Source organism: Mustelus asterias, chromosome 18 (genome assembly GCF_964213995.1).
Source record: "Mustelus asterias chromosome 18, sMusAst1.hap1.1, whole genome shotgun sequence".
In the NCBI taxonomy this organism is placed as follows: domain Eukaryota; kingdom Metazoa; phylum Chordata; class Chondrichthyes; order Carcharhiniformes; family Triakidae; genus Mustelus; species Mustelus asterias.
Genome location: NC_135818.1, coordinates 47,255,972 through 47,271,001, shown reverse-complemented (window position 1 = coordinate 47,271,001; position 15,030 = coordinate 47,255,972). Strand labels below are relative to the sequence as shown.

General features: G+C 43.9%; 1 long non-coding RNA gene across 3 annotated transcripts in view; it reads right to left on the bottom strand.

Annotated features, from left to right (window-relative positions):
* Positions 1-15,030, bottom strand: part of LOC144507106 (uncharacterized) — a 59,152-nt gene that overhangs the window by 978 nt on the left and 43,144 nt on the right. The gene's annotated exons all lie outside the window — the stretch shown is intronic.

Below are 15,030 nucleotides of genomic sequence, written 5' to 3'. Positions count from 1 at the left end.
TTGCTGACCTTGTGTGCTTTAGGCAGTACTCAGATCACAGGTTTGGAGGATGTTTTCGGAGGCCTTGACAAGTTGTTGCAGTCACTGCAAAGATGATGGAGGGAGTGAATATTTAGTGGTAAGAGGTGCTATTTGAGCAGGCTGCTTTGGCCTGGATGCTGGCGAGTTTGTGTTACAGCTGCACTCATCCAGGTAAGTGGTGCATTACATTGCACTCCTAACTTGTGCCTTAGATGGGTGAATAGGCTTTGAGGAGTCAAGGTGAGTCACTTGCTTAAGAGTCAGCCCCTGACCTCATATCCACAGGATTTGTATCTGGTTCAGTTAAGTTTCAGGTCAATGGTAATGCCATTGATCATTGCCTGGCACTTGACAAATGTGGCACACCACTGATCAGCCCACACCTGAATGTCAGGCTTTGCCACATGTGGGGCAAGATGTCCTGGGCAGAGATAATTGGCCACCAGTAACTGGAGGTGCCCCCCCCAGTGCAACGAGGACGCAGAGATCCTTCAGCATGATCTGGACAGGTTGGGTGAGTGGGTAAATCAATGGCAGATGTAGTATAATTTGGATAAATGAGGTTATTCACTTTGGAAGCAAAAACAAGGCAGATTACTACCAGAAGGGCTGTAAATTGGGAGGGGGGTGTGCAGCAGGACCTGGGTGTCCTTGTGCACCAATCGCTGAAGGTAAACATGCAGGTGCAGCAGGTGTTAAAAGGCAAATGGTATGTTGGCCTTCATGGCAAGAGGTTGAGTACAGGAGCAGGAATGTGTTGTTGCAATTATACAGGGCCTTAGTGAGGCCACACTGAGAATAGTGTGCAGTTTTAGTCTCCTTTTCTGTGGAAGCTTGTTCTTGCTCGAGGGAGTGCAGTGAAGGTTTACCAGGCTGATTCTGGGGATGGGGAGAATGATGGAGGAGAGATTGACTAGGTTAGGGTTGTTTTTGCTGGAGTTCAAATGAATAAGGGGGAATCTGAGTTATAAAATACGAACAGTATGAGATAGGGTAGATGTAGGAATGATGTTCCCGATGGTGGGGGGTGTCCAGAACCAGGAGTCACAATCTTAGGATACAGGGTAGACCATTTAGGACAGATGAGACATTTCTTCACCCAAAGAGTGGTGAGCCTGTGGAATTCATTAACACAGCCAAAACATTGAATATATGCAAGATATGGCACTTGGGGCGAACAGGATCAGGCTATTGAGTTGGATGATCAGCCATGATCATGATGAACGGCAGAGCAGGCTTGGTCCTACTCCTATGTTTCTATGTTATTGCTCAGTTTAATTTGGATATTTATAATTGGAGAGCTAGTGTCAGTAATCTGTATTGATGCAGCAACCCAGAGACATTAGGAGGCTGGAGTCAAACGTTTTACTGACAAGGGAAAACAAAATGACCAATTCTCATGATTCAGGGGTAGGAATCTGGAGTCAGTAGTGCCCAATTAAGGCTGGCCAGTCTTAATTCACTTTGTCACTTAGGGTGTCCAATGGCACTTGATGGTCCAACATCCCCCCCCACCCCCACAATTATCTGTTTTTAAGGAAAGTTATGCGCACATTTTACATTCTTTAGCCTGATCATTTGGTTAAATGAAAACTGACTCATTAATGGTGTATGAAAAAAACAAATCCAATTCTGTTTGAATGAATTACTGCAAAACATTGATTGGTTTCTGATCTGAATTACTTATCATAGAATCTCTACAGTGAAGGAGCCCATCAAGCCTACACCAACAGCAATCCCACCTTACCCCTATCCTCAGCCCCATGTATTTACCCCACTAACTGCCCTAATCTGCACACTTTCGGACACGAAGGGACAATTTAGCCCACACATATTTGGACTGTGGGAGGAAACTGGAGTAACACCACAGATATCGAGAGAATACGCAAACGCCACACAGTCACCCAAGACCAGAATTGAACCTAGGTCCCTAGTACTGTAAGGCAGCAGTGCTAACCATTATCAATACTTAAATCACAAGATTCTTAACTCTGTCCTCTGTGCACCTGAGGATACAGTTGAGAGTTTTTACAGATGCTGTTTTCTGTATGCTCTAGGTGGTTATGTTGCTTTCTCTTCCCAATCCCCTACTGCCCCTCAAACTTCATTTTTTATTACATGAAAATCCATACAGCAAAATTGAAGTGGCACAGTGGTGAGCACTGCTGCCTCACAGATCTAGGGACCTGGGTTCAATTCTCAGCTTGGGTTCCTCCCACAGTCCAAAGATGTGTGGGTTAGGTTGATTGGCTCTGCTAAATTGCCCACAGTGTCCTGGGGTGGGATTGTTGTTGGTGCAGACTCAATGGGCCAAATTGCATATTTCTGCACTGTAGGGGTTCTTTTGATTCTGAAATGTTTTACTTGCACAAGTTCATAGAATCAAAAATTCAAAATGCTGGAAATACTCGTTAGCTGCACCTATGGTGAGAAAACAGGCAGTATTTAATAGAGGTGGTAGGGATCTTGTCCACTGGCTGGAGATCCAGTGAGAGCCTTTGTTTGCTTGCCTCGCACGGTGGCACAGTAGTTAGCACTGCTGCCTCACTGCACCAGGGACCCACGTTCGATTCCCAGCTTGAGTCACTGTCCGTGTGGAGTTTGCATGTTCTCCCCATGTCTGCGTGGGTTTCCTCCCACAGTCTAAAGATGTGCAGGTTAGGTGCACCGGCCATGCTAAATTCACCCTCGGTGTACCCGAACAGATGCCAGAGTGTGGCGACTAGGGGATTTTCATAGTAACTTCATTGCAGTGTGAATGTAAGCCTACTTGTAACTAATAAATAAACTTAAACAATATTTACCACTTGCTTGCAGTCCGACGAGCAGTAAGCTTGGATTTCAACAAGGCAATTATTCAAACAGGCATGTTTTTACAAGTGAAGAGGCACTAATTAATTTTGTGGGAAGCCTAAAATGGAGCTCATCACAGGACCCCACTAATTGTAAATGAGTCACTGTATTCCCTCCTAACTTCATCTTCCTTCAGGTCCATAACTTCCTTCTACCAAACTCTGTTTCTATGACTAACCATTTGCTGAATGGTCCATACTAGCAGCTGCTTGCATTCCACACTTTGGAATTCTTTCCCCTAATTTAAGATCTTCCTCAAGATTCAACTCTTACCAAGCTAAACACTATATTACTGCAAGTTTGTTTCCATCAACTCTGGTGCTGCATTGCACAATACTTTGTTGGGGAGAAATAAAATCTCTCTGGCCTAAACTTTAACATTTAATCTTTGTTGTAGACCCAAGTGTAAAATAACTACTCTGACTCAGTCTTTAGAATCCTAAATCCTGAACTTCTGGTGGATTGTGGAATTTCCCCCAAAACTCCAGTCCATTGGGAATGTAGGTTTGCATGCTCCTGTATTAACACAAGACTGAAATCATTAACTTTGAGAAAATAGAAACACCGTGTGTTATTTGCATTGGCAAACAGTTTGACATCTCAATATTAACTTGGTACAAAAATGTATGTTGTGCATATGTAGTAAAACTAAAGTAGTTTAAATCCCAATTTGTATGGGATGTTTGCGACAATAAAATGTATACGTCCCTCAAGGAGGTGTTGCTGAGCAACAAATTAAGATCTAGAGGTTCGGCCAGACAATCATTGACTGCTGCCAATTTTTTTTCAAAACACTTGAATTTAATTTTTTTGATTCTTTTAAAGGAAGGATCCTGACTTGGTCTTAGTTGGAAAGTAGTTATGTTGACGACTGAAGTGTTCTAATGTTTTTTTCAATTTAAACTTGGCCCTTTTCAACATGAAGACATTTAGCAAAAAATAATTTGGGGTTACTTTCCGGTAGCGAGACAGATTAAACACTCAGAAAGTGAGATTAATATTTGAAGGGAAGGATGGGAGCGCTACCAAGAAGAGTTCATGACAATGAAGCCAATTGTAAATGTGATATATCCTGTTTAAGAGCATTCACCGAATTGTTTTCTCAAAGGAGACATGAACTTAAGGCTTGTTAAGCAGGCAAAATTAACTGTACCTGCGTGCCTTTTATTGCAGTTGTTCTTTGATTATCTGTGTAACAATGTATTACAGTTGAGTTCTACTGAGTAAACTAACATGGGACAGGATTCAGGTGAGGGGAAATTTAAAGAGACTGTCAAGTGAACAAAGAACAATACAGCACAGGAACAGGCCCTCCAAACCCGTGCCGCTCCCTGGTCCAAACTAGACCATTCTTTGGTATCCCTCCATTCCCACTCCGTTCATATGGCTATCTAGATAAGTCTTAAACGTTCCCAGTGTGTCCGCCTCCACCACCTTGCCTGGCAGCGCATTCCAGGCCCCCACCACCCTGTGTGTAAAATATGTCCTTCTGATATCTGTGTTAAACCTCCCCCCCCCCCCCCCCCCCCCTTCACCTTGAACCTATGACCTCTCGTGAACGTCACCACCGACCTGGGGAAAAGCTTCCCACCGTTCACCCTATCTATGCCTTTCATAATTTTATACACCTCTATTAAGTCTCCCCTCATCCTCCGTCTTTCCAGGGAGAACAACCCCAGTTTACCCAATCCCTCCTCATAACTCAGCCCCTCCCATACCAGGCAACATCCTGGTAAACCTCCTCTGTACTCTCTCCAAAGCCTCCACGTCCTTCTGGTAGTGTGGCGACCAGAACTGGACGCAGTATTCCAAATGCGGCCGAACCAATGTTTTATACATCTGCAACATCAGACCCCAACTTTTATACTCTATGCCCCGTCCTATAAAGGCAAGCATGCCATATGCCTTCTTCACCACCTTCTCCACCTGTGACGTCACCTTCAAGGATCTGTGGACTTGCACACCCAGGTCCCTCTGCGTATCTACGCCCTTTATGGTTCTGCCATTTATCGTATAGCTCCTACCTACATTATTTCTACCAAAATGCATCACTTCACATTTATCAGGATTGAACTCCATCTGCCATTTCTTTGCCCAAATTTCCAGCCTATCTATATCCTTCTGTAGTTTCTGACAATGCTCCTCACTATCTGCAAGTCCTGCCAATTTTGTGTTGTCCGCAAACTTACTGATCACCCCAGTTACACCTTCTTCCAGATCGTTTATATAAATCACAAACAGCAGAGGTCTCAATACAGAGCCCTGCGGAACACCACTAGTCACAGGCCTCCAGCCGGAAAAAGACCCTTCCACTACCACCCTCTGTCTTCTGTGACCAAGCCAGTTCTCCACCCATCTAGCCACCTCCCCCTTTATCCCATGAGATCCAACCTTTTGCACCAGCCTACCATGAGGGACTTTGTCAAACGCTTTACTAAAGTCCATATAGACGACATCCACGGCCCTTCCCTCGTCAGCCATTCTGGTCACTTCTTCAAAAAACTCCACCAGGTTAGTGAGGCATGACCTCCCTCTCACAAACCATGCTGACTATCGTTAATGAGTTTATTCCTTTCTAAATGCGCATACATCCTATCTCTAAGAATCTTCTCCAACAACTTTCCCACCACGGACGTCAAGCTCACCGGTCTATAATTACCCGGGTTATCCTTCCTACCCATCTTAAATAACGGGACCACATTAGCTATCCTCCAATCCTCTGGGACCTCACCTGCGTCCAGTGACGAGACAAAGATTTGCGTCAGAGAAAAAAAGTGACTGAACAGTTTAGCAACGTGAGTAAAGATAGTGCAGGACAGGAAAGGACAAGAGTTTAATAAATTATACATCAGGGAATAAGGTCACTGCAGAGTATGCAAATTTAAAAAATGAAACCGAGGCTCTTTATCTGAATGGACAAAGCATCTGCAAAAAATAGATGACCAAACGACACAAACTTGTTCAAATTTAATCACCATTATGAGACATAGTTGCGTAGTGATTAAGATTGGGAAATAAATATTCCAAGGTGCACAATATTTCAGAAAGACTTAAGGGTAGCCTGATTATAAAGGAGAACATTTGAGGAAAAAGGACCTGGCCTCAGAAGAAGATCGTGAAGTAGAATCAGTCTGGGTGGAAATTAAGAGCTAGAAAATGCCAGAGAGAGTAGTTCATAAGTCTTCAAACAATAGTTTTACTGTTGTGCAGAGCACAAAACAAATTATTGGTGCTTGTAACAAAAACAAACAAATTGTGGGAGACATTAATCTTCGTAGAGAGGGAAAATCAAATTGATAACAGTGGCCTCGATGATGAATTTGTTGAATGTTCTTGGAGCAATATATTTCGAAACCAATTAGGGGGTGAAAACTATTTTAGATCGAGTGTTGTGTAATGAGGCAGGGTTAATTAGTATTGTCATAGTAAAAGATCCACCAGGAATAGTGATAATACCACTGAATTCCATGTTAAGTTTGAAAGTGTTACACTTAAAGCCAATTACATACTGGCTACGGTTGATTGGGTAAACAAACTAAAAGGTTTGGAAGTAAATGAGCAGTTAGAAACAATTCAAAATGTTCAATGAAAATACGTCCCATTGATAAACAAAAATTCAGCAACGCAGCAAGAAAGATTCATCTGTGGCTAACTCAGGAAGTTTAGGATAGTGTTAGATTAAAAGAGGCTCAATGTTACAAGTCTGAGGATTGGGGGTGGTTTGGAATGCAAAGGGCCACTGCCAAGTTAATAGGAAGAGGAGTAAACTGGGCAGAAATATAACAGACAAGAGTTTTTCCAAGTATATGAAGAAAATAGCTAAAGTAAATATTGCTTCTGTAGAAGCAGAAACAGGAGCAATGCTCATGGGGAATGAGGAAATGGCAGTGACATAGAACAAATATTACGTGTCTGCTTCACAGAAGACAGAGGTTGCATGCCAGAAATAGAGAGTAACCCAAGGGCTAAAAAGGGGAAATTAAGGTAATTGATAGAAGAAATAGTACTGGAGAAAGTTAAGGGACTATAATCTGGCTACAGAGAACCACATACACCCAAGGATTCTAAAAGAGCTGCAGAGATAGAGGATGCACTATGATTTTCCAAAATTCCTTAGATTCAGGAACAGTTCCATCAAATTGGAAAATGGCAAATGTTTCACCAATTTAAGAAAGGAAGGAGACACACAAATGAAGCTATTGGCCAGTTAGCCTGTTGAGGAAATGTTTGAATCTGTTACTAAGTCTTAATACACTTACAAAAGCATAGTACGATTAGGGTAGATAGAAGGGAACAAGCTGATGCAGTATACTTAGATTTCCAAAAGGCATTCAAAAAGATGTCACACAAAAGGTGAAAACACAAGATAAGGCCTCTGGAATCAAAAGAGAAAACGCTGGAAAATCTCAGCAGGTCTGGCAGCATCTGTAAGGAGAGAAAAGAGCTGATGTTTCGAGTCTAGATGACCCATTGTCAAAGCCAAAAGGCCGAGAAAGAGGGAGATATTTATATTGCAGGGGGAGGGAATGAAAGATGAGTCATAACCATAGAAACCAGGGGGAAAGACTGCTAAAGCTGTGCCCAGAGAGAATAAAGGGTGTGAATGGTCAAACAGCAGAGAAGCTGTAAGCTGTGACAGATGGCGATGTTGGAGGGGAGGGGAGGGGAAGAGGAGGAATGGGACAGAGGTAGAATGTAGAAAAGGGTAAGCGGCGGCGGTGGGAGGGAGGTAAGAGAAGGGGAATGAAGTAGGGGAAAGGAAAGAGTGGGGGGAGAGAAAAATGAAGAAAGACCATAAAAAATAAAAGGTAAAGAACAGTAAAAAATTAAAGTAGAAATATTTATTCTACTTGGCTGGCTTGGGTCACTAAGTTGCTAATTATTTTAGCTTTAAATTCAATGCTGAATATTTTAATACCGCTGAAACCACCTAGCTGACACTCGCTACTAAATGCCTTACCTATGTGCTGATTTGAGCTAGTGGTCGTTAGTTCATTGGTCACAATGGTAGAAATAAGTTATGACTGGCTTTTTCTCCCCCCCATGACAGTTGAGGAAATGACAGTAAATTTTAACACTACGTTGAGATATCAGCAGAATGCCAAAAAGCCAGGAGTATATTATGTTTAGCTTGAGCAGGAGTGCAGGTGCAGTTGACCTAAATTATACTCGAAGGGCTAAGTCACTTAGGGTGTTTTGGCAACGATAGCTGAAGCTGATTATACATAACATCTTGTATAGTAGGAAATCCTGCACACTTCCCATCTCCACGGTGCCAAGAATTGCTTTATACTGACCTTGAAGAACAGTTGATACGCCATCATAAATGGGAGGTTGAAGGGTTCCATGCGTTATTTATTTCAGCTTATATTATGGATTGTGTCCAGTGGCATGAGTCACTAAGTAACAACTTGGAGCAGAACTGTTGCTGATTATTATAGCTTTCAATTCACTGCTGAATATTTTAATATTGTTCAAGCCACCTGGCTACGATTTAAGGATCAAACCCAAGACTTGTCCACGAGATTCAATTTTTACCATTTTAGTCCCCTGGTCCAACAAACCATGAAGCAGAAACAGAAAATGCTGGAAAAAAACACCAATCTAGCAGCATCTGTGAAGCAAGAAACTGAGTTAAAGTTTCAAGTCCAATAAGTCTCTTCTTTGGAAAAAGTCACATTGGACTCAAAACATTGACTCAAATATTAACTGTTTCTGCACATAGCTCACCCATGCAAAAATGCATGGTCTTAAATCAATGCTAGTAATGACCAAGGCATCTGCCTACATTAAAGATGGTGCAGATCTTGCAGAGTCTCCCGAGGCCATCACAAAGAGGACACCGTTTGACAGGTGTGTCCTTGATGGCATTGCAGTCAAGAGGTGGGCATGTCCTGATGCGGTCTTGACAATGGCAGCAGCAGTGAAGGAGAGGTGATACAGCGATATTCTGTTTTGAGGGCGAGTCCTACACTTTGGCAGTGAAATTTAAATGCTGCTATTGCAGAAGCTGCACTTCGGGGTTTTACCAGAGTCAATTCAGGCAGAAGCCCTGCTGTTAGAAAATACAGGTCTTCCGGTTGAGAGACAGGTAAGGTAATTGGAATAGCTTAACGGAATACTGTCATACAAGAGGTTAGGATGAATTAAAACAGCAACTCCAAAATTCCTGTTTTGTGAAGAGCCAGAGTTGAGATTTGCACCTCTGCAAGAGCAGGAATTTCCATTGCAACTGATTTACCCTAGATTCTCCTAATGTAGCAACCCACAGGGTGACCAACTCTTCAGAAATAAAATAACCACCGTGTCTCTGTGCCGCTCAATGTCAATGGTAGTGAGGATGTCTATCCTTTCATGGCAAATAACGACAAATGTAGACCAAATTTGATTCACTTATCATACAAGAGATATTCATTGTTTGTTTTGAGTGACTGGTGTACAAAGACACCCAGATCCCTTGGTACAACACTTCCCACTATCACCATTTTAATAATACTCTGCCCTTTTGTTTTTCCGTACAAAGTGAACAACTTTACATTTATCGACATTATATTGCATCTGCCATGTATTTGCCCACTCCCTCAACTTGTCTAAGTCACCTTGAAGCCTCTTAGACAAGTCAGGGAGTACAAACTTGGCAGAATTGTGTGCAATTCTGGTCACCCTAATATAGAAAGGATATTATTAAACTAGAAAGAGTGCAGAAAAGATTTACTAGGATGCTACCAGGACTTGATGGATTGAGTTATAAGGAGAGGCTGAATAGACTGGGACTTTTTTCTCTGGAGCGTAGGAGGCTGAGGGGTGACCTTATAGAGGTCTATAAAATAATGAGGGGCATAGATCAGCTAGATAGTCAATATCTTTTCCCAAAGGTAGCGGAGTCTAAAACTAGAGGGCATAAGGTTTAAGGTGAGAGGGGAGAGATACAAAAGTGTCCAGAGAGGCAATATTTTTCACAGAGGTTGGTAAATGTCTGGAACAAGCTGCCAGAGGTAGTAGTAGAGGCGGGTACAATTTTATCTTTTAAAAAGCATTTAGATACTTACATGGGTACGATGGGTATAGAGGGATATGGGCCAAATGCGGGCAATTGGGATTAGTTTAGGGGTTTTAAAAAAAAGGGCGGCATGGACAAGTTGGGCTGAAGTGCCTGTTTCCGTGCTGTAAACCTCTATGACTCTATAAAATAAGAAACATTCCGAGTGGGGGAGTGCTGGACCATAAGATTGGGTGGGGGTGCAGAGAGAAAGAGGGGTTTCTGATCACTATAACAGCAGGGGGGGGATCCATCATTTGCAGGTGCTGGAAGTTTCTCAGTAGTCAGACTACCAAGAATGGCAAAAGATGAACCAGCAGCAAGAAGAGTCTCAATCGCTGGCTCTGACACCTATTGTTAACGTAACTCAAAACACCATGACACAAGACACTGCAACTCTGGCCAATGCAACTTGTTAGCCAGATAGACATGGATGGAACAGAGAAGCAGCCATCAACTGACTGCAGCACACCTCAGAGGCAATGAAGCAAACTATTGAGATATTTGTCACACAGAAAGCTAAACTGCAAGGTGAGCCTGTTGTAAAATCTCACCCACACAACAGAATGAATCACCTTCCATCCAAACGTGCATCATGGCAAAACACATGAAGAAAAACAGAATGAGCACTGTAGATGAGCTGTAAGTTCATTCTCACCATAAGAAAGGGACAAACCAATGACGCCAGATGGGAGTTGAGAAGGAACAGTTCAATTCCAAAGAATGAAAAAAGAATTAAGACCAATCCACCAAATGCCAGAATGACCTCCTATTCATCAAGGTTAGTCCAGTACAAGAGTCTCACACTCCCCCAACTGGTGTAAAGACAAGATCTGGAAGAATTATAAAGCCTTCAGACTGCCTGAACCTATAAACATAGACAGGTGGTGGGGGAAAGGTGTAGTGGAGGTAATATATGTTAGGTAAAGGCTTGGGGGGATGGGCTGTACATAGGGGCCGATTTTACCAAATCGGCTCTAACTGCTGGGTGCGGTTGTAAATCAGACCCGCGCCTGGCAGCCACGCTCGCTCCAGCGCCCCCATACGCCTTTTTTCGGCGTGGGTCCAGTGGGCGGGGCCTAGCGCATTTGCATCTGTCGGAGCACCGAACTGGCCATCAGCACTCAACGCGCCCGAGCGCGAAAGTCAAAGGCAGTGCTGACAGCAGGCTTTGACTTTCCCTGGTCGGTGGGTGGGGGGTGGGATGTGACGTCTCTTCCCTGAGGGGGGAGGTTGGGGGGGGGGGGGGGGGATGTGATGTCTCTTCCTGGGGGGTAGGGGGGATGTGATGTTCCTCCCCCCCTCAGGGAAGAGATGTCACATCCCCCCCCTCAGGGAAGAGATGTCACATCCCCCCCCCCAGTGAAGAGACGTCATCCTACCCACCAGGACCCCCGGAGCAAGGCCAGGATCCAGGATCGCAAGATGCTTTCGATGGACACCAGCGATCAAGGTAGGTCGGGGGCCCGCTGGCGGGGCCTGCGCCCCAGGGTAGTCCGATCGGTGGGGGGGGGGGGGGGGGGGGGCTGCTGGGGTGGTTCGTGGGGGCAGTCCACGAAGGATGGCCGGGGGCAATTCGGCGGTTCAGTTGCTGAGTTGAAGCCCTATCGGACTTGAATTCAGCAACACGGTAAATGCGCGGGCGCCGATCGGATCGGAGCCTCATAAAGTGGGAATCCTTGGGTAAGTTGGGCGCGGGCTTCATCATGCCGATTTAAATGCATGCAAATGCATTTAAATCAGCCCGCTGGCCGATTCGGGCCACCCACTGTGATATAAAGGGACACATCACCTGACTCTAGAAAGGGGCTATTGGCCCATCCTATCCATGCCAGCCCAAAGACACTCAGGTGCCCTTTCTAATCCCATCTTCCTGCAGACAGCCCACAGCTCTGCAACTTAAGGTGCAGATCTAGGTACTTTTTAAACAAGTTTAAGTTCTCTGCCACCACCACCAACTCGGACAGCAAATTGCAGACATCCATCACCCTCTGCATAAAAAGTTTTTCTTCAGGTCCCCTCTATTCCTACTGCCACTTAGCTTGAATCTGACCTCTGGTTTTTAAGCTCTCTGCCAGTTTCCTCCTCTCTGCTCTCTCCCTACCCCTCAAAATCTTGTATATCTCAATCATGTCACCTCTCAGCCTTCTCTGTTCCAAGGAAAACAACCCCAACCCCTCTAAACTCTCCCCGTAGCTACAATTCTCCAGTCATATCAATGATCTAGTAAATTTTCTCTGCACTCTGGAGGACAATTACGTCTTTCCTGTAATGTGGTGACCAGAACTGCGTACAATATACCAGATGTGGCCTCACCAGTTTTTATACAGTTTCATCATTATATCCCTACTTTTATATCTATACCTCTGCCAATTAAGGAGTTTTTGAAGTTTAAGTTTATTTATTAGTCACAAGTAGCTTTACATTAACATTGCAATGAAGTTACTGTGAAAATCCCCTAGTCGCCACACTCCGGTACCTGTTCGGGTACACTGAGGGAGAATTTAGCACGGCCAATGCACCCAACCAGCACTTCTTTTGGACCGTGGGAGGAAACTGGAGCACCCGGAGGAAACCCCCCCACAGACATAGGGAAAACATGCAGACTCCGCACAGACAGTGACCCAGGCCGGGAATTGAACTCGGGCCCTAGCACTGTGAAGCAGCAGTGCGAACCACTGTGCCGCTTTACAACTTTATCTATCTGTACTGCTACCTTCAGAGACCTGTGAACTTGCATGCCAAGATCTCTCACTTTATCTACCCCTCTCAGTATATTTCCATTTATTGTGCATTCCCTTTTACTGTTTGATCTCCATAAAAGCGTTACTTCACATTTATCAGAGTAGAATTCCATCTGCCACCTTCCTGCCCACTCCACCAATTCATCAATATCATTTGAGCTTACAGCTATCTTCTACATGGCCAGTATGGGTAGAGGCAAGCATAAAGACAGTGTTAGGCCTCATACTGTATATAGCTAGTAATTAATAAACACAACGTTAAATTATACAAGACTCTGAACATCTTCATGAGACCTGCCAATTACACATCTTACAACATCCCAAAACATCACTGCACAGGGGTAGCCCTTCCCTGATCCACTCATGCGTGAAACTCGAGAGGCTGGTAAGGACTTGGGAATTCCTGGCCCCCTGCTCGCTGATGAGGGAAGCCTGGTTTTTGCAACAGAGAAGAGAAATATAAAAAAAAATACAATCCTAAAAGAGGTGCAGGAGCAGAGGGATTTGGGTGTATATGTGCATAAATAGTTGAAAATGGTGTGACAGATTGAGAGAGCCATTAATAAAGCACTTGGCATTCTGGGCTTTATTAACAAGGGCATTATTGTGCGAAAGCAAGGAAGATTGATCTTATTCTCATAGAGAACACAGGTTTGGCCTCAATGGAGTATCATGTTCAGTTCTGGATGCTACACTTTAGGGAGGATGTGAGGGCATTAGAGAATGCAGAAAAGATTCATGAGAATGGCTCCAGGGATAAGGAAGTTCAGTTATATAATAAATGAGAGAAGTTGGGACTGGTTCCCTTAGAGAAGGTTAAGAGCAGATTTGATAGTGTTAGGGTACCAATCAGAAACCACAAGGTATATTATGAAGTCAGACTAGACCCAAAAATTTTCTATTTAAGTATTGTGAGGAGAAGATATTTCAATCCAGGTGCGATTCTACTGAGAAATTGGGAATTTCGCGAAACAAACTACATTTAAAAGTTTAACTATAACAAATGAATTAGTTTAGCTTTTAACAATTGAACAATACTTAAACATGACAAGATACAATTCTTAACCACTAACCTATCATTAGGAGTTCAATCAAGCAATAGTTCTCTTCTAAACTTAAATCTCTCTTTATAATTAGTTAGCAAAACACAGGCATGCCTGCTTTGACTTAAATTACCAACTTTGGAGCTTTCAGAAAGCCTTTAGAGATAGAACATAGAACATAGAACATTACAGCGCAGAACAGGCCCTTCGGCCCACGATGTTGCACCGACCAGTTAAAAAAAAACTGTGACCCTCCAACCTAAACCAATTTCTTTTCGTCCATGAACCTATCTACGGATCTCTTAAACGCCCCCAAACTAGGCGCATTTACTACTGATGCTGGCAGGGCATTCCAATCCCTCACCACCCTCTGGGTAAAGAACCTACCCCTGACATCGGTTCTATAACTACCCCCCCCTCAATTTAAAGCCATGCCCCCTCGTGCTGGATTTCTCCATCAGAGGAAAAAGGCTATCACTATCCACCCTATCTAAACCTCTAATCATCTTATATGTTTCAATAAGATCCCCTCTTAGCCGCCGCCTTTCCAGCGAAAACAATCCCAAATCCCTCAGCCTCTCCTCATAGGATCTCCCCTCCATACCAGGCAACATCCTGGTAAACCTCCTCTGCACCCTCTCCAAAGCCTCCACATCCTTCCTGTAATGTGGGGACCAGAACTGCACACAGTACTCCAAGTGCGGCCGCACCAGAGTTGTGTACAGTTGCAACATAACGCTACGACTCCTAAATTCAATCCCCCTACCAATAAACGCCAAGACACCATATGCCTTCTTAACAACCTTATCTACTTGATTCCCAACTTTCAGGGATCTATGCACACATACACCTAGATCCCTCTGCTCCTCCACACTATTCAAAGTCCTCCCGTTAGCCCTATACTCAACACATCTGTTATTCCTACCAAAGTGAATTACCTCACACTTCTCCGCATTAAACTCCATCCGCCACCTCTCGGCCCAACTTTGCAACCTGTCTAAGTCTTCCTGCAAACTACGACACCCTTCCTCACTGTCTACCACACCACCGACTTTGGTGTCATCAGCAAATTTGCTAATCCACCCAACTATACCCTCATCCAGATCATTAATAAATATTACAAACAGCAGTGGCCCCAAAACAGATCCCTGAGGTACACCACTTGTAACCGCACTCCATGATGAATATTTACTATCAACCACCACCCTCTGTTTCCTATCCGCTAGCCAATTCCTGATCCAATTTCCTAGATCACCCCCAATCCCATACATCAGCATTTTCTGCAGAAGCCTACCATGGTGAACCTTATCAAACGCCTTACTAAAATCCA